Genomic DNA, 6,802 nt, shown 5'->3' on the forward strand with positions numbered 1-6,802 from the left:
TTCTGACTGAATGCCTAAGTCCTCCTTTTATCCTCTGAACGGTTGAAGCTTGTCTGGGACTTGCCCTTTGCAGAGTCGACTTTTACTGGATGTGTTTGCTTTGTAAGGTAGCATTTTAGATGAAGCACCATCATGCACCAGAACTCAGAAAATTTTCCATGAAAACACAAAGTGTTAAAGAGAATTCAAATATGGAAAAGAGGTCAAACCTGTGCTGTATGAAATGAGAAAGGTGAAGAGTGTCCCTTCCTTGTACTGACCCTGAGACAGGTTGTCAGAACCCCAATTTTCCCAGAGAGTAATTTAGAGATCATTGGACCAAGTGATCTCTAAACTGAGATTAAAATTATAAATGAAAGGATTTTCAATTTTAGTAATATTTAAATTTTAGTATTCTAAACTGTTGAGGTCTTTTTTATGAAGGGGTGGCTTGAATCACACCCAGCAGTACTCAAGACTTACTCCTGGCTCTTTGTTCAGAGGTCCCTACTGGTCTGGCTCAAGGGGACCATATAGAAAGCTGGAGATCGTGCTCGCTTTGGCAGCACATATACTAAAATTGGAACGATACAGAGAAGATTAGCATGGCCCCTGCGCAAGGATGACACGCAAATTCGTGAAGCGTTCCATATTTTTTTAAAAAAAAAAAAAAAGAAAGCTGGAGATCAAACCCAGGTTGACAAACACCCTACCTGCTGTATGATGTTTCTAGTTCCAAGGCTGCATAACTTTTAAAGAAGATGTAGTTTAAGCAGACTTATAATTCATTTTAGATTTTTTTTATTGAAAAAAGAAAAACCTTTCCTGAACATCTCTCTACTAACATGAGCATTTGGTAAAAATCACAGAGAATACCAATTCACTATTGTCATAATCCTTTTCTTCCTCACTGTTGTGGGGGTCAACTATGATAGTACTGGAATGGGGATGAAAAAATCATGTCCTGCTGGGGATTGAACAAGGGCTCACACATGTGAGGCATGTGCTATGACAAGTGAGCTACATCCCCAGCCTAGAAGGTCTTATTATCTTCTTCATTGCCATTAGCATCCTCCTCCTCATCATCATAGTCAACTTTTATGAAGAAAGTAGCAGTCTCCTACATCAAGTTCCGGTTATCTAAGGTAAATGAACTCTATTTGTTTGGGCTTCCATAATCAGGTAATTTATCCCTGGCTGGTGAACAGGCTCTTAACTAGATGTAAAAAAAAATTGTCCCTCTTAGAACTTGATATGTTTTGTTTATTTTTGGACCAAACCCAGAAATGCTCAAGGGTTTACTTCCAGCTATACACTCAAAGATGATTCCTGGTGGTGCTTGTAGACCATAGGGGATGGCTGGAATTGAAGCGAGGTTGGTGACATGTAAGACAAGCACCTTACCCACTGTACTATTTCTCCATTCCCCCCTCTAAGAACTTGAGAATGTATGTTAACATCTTTCATTTGTTAGTTTACTGGGGATATACCTGGCAGTGCTCTGGGCCTACTCCTGGCTCTGTGCTTGGAGTCACTTCCAGAGATGCTTGAGGGAATATATGGTGTCAGGGATCAAATTAGAATCCTTCATGCATGCAAAGCATGTGCTCAGTTCATTGAACTGTTTCTTGGGCTCTATATGTTAACATCTTTTTTTGTTTGTTTTTGTTTTGGGGCCACATCCAGCACTGCTCAGAGTTACTACTGGCTCTGTGCTCAGAAATTGCTGCTGGCAGGCTCAGGGGACCATATGGGATGCTGGGAATCGAACCAGGTCTGTCCAGTGTTGACAGACAATTGTGCAAGGCAAATGCCCTACCGCTGTGCTATAGCTCCAGCCCCTTTGTTAGCATTGTAAAAAGTAGAAATTTGTTGGCTTTTCTTTAATTATTATCCCCTAAAATCATTTGATCAAGAAGACCCTTTCCGGGGCTGAAGAGATAGCATGGAGGTAGAGCATTTGCCTTCATGCAGAAGGACGGTGGTTCAAATCCCTGCATCCCATATGGTCCCCCAGTGTGATTTCTGATGTAAAGCCAGGAGTAACCCCTGAGCACTGCCAGGTGTGACCCCAAAACAAAAACAAAAACAAAAAAAAAGAAGGCCCTTTCCAAACTAAAAGGATAGGACAGGAATTCAGGTGCTTACAAGTAGCAAGTGTAGTTTTAATTCCCAACATCCAAGCAGTGAGCTCACAGTGCTCACAAACTATTTCTGAGCACAGTCAAGAATGTACTGTGAGCACTGCCAGGTGTGGCTACGCCCCCTACATCTACTAAACAGCCTTTTCTTTCCTGAATCAACTATTCAACTAATAATATACCATAGAACTATGATTCCCTACACATTATTTTTCTGTGATATCAAGACCAGCAACATAGATATCAACTGGAAACTTGTTAGAATCAGAATCTTACACCATCCTAGAGTAAGATTAAACAATTCACAAGGGCTCCTGTGAACATATATGGCATTAAAGTTGAGAATCACTTTGATTGAGAAACAATAGAGGATAAAGCATAGCTAAGCTTAACATTTTTATATAACCCCCTATTTCAAATACTTCTACTCTTTGTCCTTTAATGCCTGTTTGGTTCATATCCACAGCTAGTTCTGTTTACTTTGTGCAAGGCTTTATCCTAATCACCTCACCTGAGTGATCTTCAACCTGATCTTGTGAAACAGGGTTTCCCCCCAATATCTGAAAATAGTGAGTTCCTATTGTTGCAGGTGACTCTGTGAAGTGAGGGAGAAGAGAGGCAGCAGCCTTGAGAGGGGGCATCTGGAACCTCTTCCCTCTTCTCCCACCTAGTTTCAGGAAGTGCATGGAAAAATCTGAGACTTATGAACATTTGAGATGTGCTGCTGCATGGTACAGACCTTTCTCACTAGGTCTATGAGGCAGTCAGCTAACTGCATTTGAGTCAAAGTTGTTCTGCCCAGCAAGGGAGAGGATCCCTGCCACCTTGTTCCTGAAGGAGTTGTGGAAACAGGCTGGATCAAGGAACTGTTCTTTGCAGGAATGAAAAATTGGTCCTTAATCCTACTTAGGTTTACCAGGGATGTTTCCTTCTTCAATAGAAAATAATTTCAGGAGACAAATAGCGAAGTAAAGCAGGTTTATTTGGGACATAAAAAGAGAGAGGAAGAGAGAAAAGAAAAGAGAGAAGAGGAGAGAGAAAGACAGAGAAAAGGAGAAAGAGAAGAGGAGAGAGAAAAGGAAAGAGAGAGAGAGAGAGAGAGATGCTGCACAGGGAAAGCAAAGTACACATCCCAAGTAAGGATTTGCAGACCATTAACCCAGAATGAAATATTTTACCCTAATGTAAAAAATTCCACACCTCAAAAAGAGATGCAAATAATATGCCTCTTCCTCTGCCAAGTTAATTTATAAACAATTTTCCCCAACTATTCTTGCAAAACCCTTTGCTAATCTGGTTCCCAACGGGATGAGCATGGAGCAGTCGATCTTTGAATATTCTTATAATGCATGGCCTTTGTTCCAGTAGTGAAGAATCTCCTCCCAGGGGTCCAGCCAAAACTCTATGTCTGCAATTCTGCATTTTAGCGGTTTTCCAGGCCAGGAGGTTGGGTCCTGTGTCTCCATGCCTTTGGGCTGGTTTCGTTTCCAGACAAAGTTTTTCCTCGATATACTTGATTTTGTTGTTCTTTGGGGGGACACACCCTGTGATGCTTAGGGGTTACTCCTAACTCTGATCTCAGAGATCGCTCATGGACTGGGTGGGGGACCATATGGGATGTCAGGTATTGAACCTTGGTTAGCCCCCATGAAAGGCAAGTGCCCTCTCTACCCAATGTACTATCTCTTTGGACCCTCCTCAATGTACTTTAACAGCACCTAACGCCTCATTTTCTGTCTGCAATATTACCACAAATGTTGTTCCTGCTGAGGTTTCTCTCCAGAAGGATCCAGCCTTCCTGGGACTGGCAGTGCCAGTGAGAGTCTAACAGGCTTAATTTCCTTTATCTACAAAGAGTTTGACCATAATGCTTCTGTATATATTAGGGCTAGTGACAGAGTAACTTCTGTTTTGTTTTTGTTTGATTGTGTGTGTGTGTGTGTGTGTGTGTGTTTGCTGTTTTTTGGGGGCACATATCTGACAGTGCTCTGGGGTTACTCCTGGCATTGCACTCAGAAATTGCTCCTGGCAGGCTCAGGGGATCATATGAGATACTGAGGATCAAACCCTGGTCTGTCCGGGGTCATCTACGGGCAAGGCAACTGCCCTACCACGGTGCTACTGCTCTAGCTCTGGAGTAACTTCTTTTAAACATACCTTGGTTTGTTTGGTTTTCTTTGGGGGAGGAGACATTGGGTGTTGCTCAGGGGTTACTCCTTCCTGGTTCTGCATTCAAAAATTACTCCTAGCAGTCTCAGGGACCATATGGAATGTTGGGAATAGAATCCAGGTTGGTCATATGCCAGGCAAGCACCCTACCCACTCTACTGTCTTTCCAGCCCCATATCTTCCTTCTTCTTTCTTTCTTTCTTTCTTTCTTTCTTTCTTTCTTTCTTTCTTTCTTTCTTTCTTTCTTTCTTTCTTTCTTTCTTTCTTTCTTTCTTTCTTCTTTCTTTCTTTCTTTCTTTCTTTCTTTCTTTCTTCTTTCTTTCTTTCTTTCTTTCTTTCTTTCTTTCTTTCTTTCTTTCTTTCTTTCTTTCTTTCTTTCTTTCTTTCTTTCTTTCTTTCTTTCTTTCTTTCTTTCTTTCTTTCTTTCTTTCTTTCTCTTTCTTTCTTTCTTTCTTTCTTTCTTTCTTTCTTTCTTTCTTTCTTTTTCTTTCTTTCTTTCTTTTGGTTTTTCGGGCCACACCCATTTGATGCTCAGGGGTTATTCCTGGCTAAGTGCTCAGAAATTGCCCCTGGCTTGGGGGGACCATATGGGATGCCGGGGGATCAAACCGTGGTCCTTCCTTGGCTAGTGCTTGCAAGGCGCTTACCTCTAGTGCCACCTTGCCAGCCCCTTAATTTTTTTTAACTTTGGTTTTGCTTACTAAGAATTTACTGTTAGCCACCATCCTCTATCTGTCTGCCTACTTCACTGTGGATTGATGCTATTTAACTTTTTGGTTTGGGGGCCACATTCAGTAGTGCTCAGGGAAGAGTCCGAGTAATACTCAGAGGACCATATACAACATGGTGATCAAATCGGCCTCATTTGCTTGCAAAGCAAGTGCCTTACTATCTCTTCAACCCTGCATCTTAAGTTGAAGTGGCATAAAGCATAGAAAAGTGATTATTGTTGACTTATAAGAAAAGCATTTTTAAGAATTTCAAGGTTCAGAAATTAACTTATAAGATAACATACAAGTCAGGACCAGAGCAGTGGCACAGAGCAGTAAGGCATCTGCCTTACCAGCGCTAGTCTAGGACGGACCACGGTTTGATCCCCCAGCGTCCCATATGGTTGTCCAAGCCAGGAGCGATTTCTGAGCGCATAGCTGGGAGTAACCCCTGAGCCTCACCAGGTGTGGCCAACCCCCACCCCGAAAAGATAATACACAAGTAACACAGACCTCACACTAACATCTAGTAAAAAGAGAAAAGCTATGATAATTCATTGCTTGCACAAAGTCGTTTCCAGAGAAGAAGGTACTCAGTGTCCCTAAATAGGTCCTCAACATTATTTTTGCTCTTTAACTTTTGTCCCACCAGTGAATATCTCCTTTGAATTTCTTTTGGCTCATGAAAATAGGTATTAATACGGGTCTTTCGTGAAAGCCAAGTGGCATGACACAGACATTCAAAAAATAGACAATGCCTGTAATCTTACACCACAAACTCTTCCTTTGACAACTGAGACAGCTAAGGCTCAAGTGGTTAGCCAGTCTGCCACGGGTCACACAGCTATTAAGTGGCAAATCTTTAGATTAAAAATCATGGGTTTAAGAATTACTGAAGTATTGTATATTATCTTCCTTTCATTTGTGTTTGGGGGGGCCACATATGGTGGTGCTTAGGGGGTTCCTTGCTATGCTTGGGAAACCATGCGGTGTGGTAACAAAACTCTGCCTCCTGAATGCAAAGCAAGCAGACTGTTGAATGCTCTCCCGCCCTCTAATCTTTTCATTTTTTTAAAATTCTATGCACTTTCCTGCTCTGCTTGGACATGGTGTTCTCTGGCTGTAATAAATAATTTCCCCACATAGTTAAACATCTTGGCTGAGTGAGTCAGTTCTTCCAGGAAGTTTTACAATCCCTTTCTATCCTCTAAGTCAGGTCACTGAGATACCTTCCCAGTCATATATTTTTCTTTCAAATGATCAGTTTTTCCACAGATCTTTATGCACTATTTAGAGAATACTCTTACTTTAGTAGTTTCTATAATCAGACTCACATAGATAAGGGAATTATATTTAATACAGTATTAACCAGTACAAATGGGAAAAAATGGTATTCAACATTTCTAGACCAATATGGCTGTTAATCTCTATACAATGCCAACCCAACATGGTACAACTGAGATAATTTTTTCCAAATCTTCATATTTTTGTATTTAGGTGGTTAGTATATAACTAAGGTGGTTAGTGTATTCAGGGAAAAAAGATTGAGGCTTGAACATAGGCTTGAAAAATATCCACTGTATCTGACACTTAGTTGATATACAAATATTTGGGGAGATTCTTTGCTTTCACTTAGAGTTTTACTCTTTTGGCATGTTCTCATCCTTTACTTGGCCTATCTAAGTCCTATCCAGAAAAAGTTGTAAAACATATCAAGACATGTTTGATTTAGGATGAGATAACTTGGTTCTATTCCCCCATTTATAAACTTTGAAACTTTGAGCAGCCATACACTTTCCAGTC

The 6,802-nt window shown here is 40.9% G+C and overlaps 1 non-coding gene across 1 annotated transcript; it reads left to right on the forward strand.

The window, feature by feature from the left end:
• Positions 1-529: 529 nt before the first annotated feature.
• Positions 530-636, forward strand: LOC126008244 (U6 spliceosomal RNA). The gene has a single exon (XR_007495584.1). It is a non-coding gene; the product is annotated as a U6 spliceosomal RNA (small nuclear RNA).
• The last annotated feature ends 6,166 nt before the right edge of the window (positions 637-6,802 follow it).

The sequence above is a fragment of the Suncus etruscus genome, chromosome 4 (genome assembly GCF_024139225.1).
Source record: "Suncus etruscus isolate mSunEtr1 chromosome 4, mSunEtr1.pri.cur, whole genome shotgun sequence".
Lineage (NCBI taxonomy): Eukaryota > Metazoa > Chordata > Mammalia > Eulipotyphla > Soricidae > Suncus > Suncus etruscus.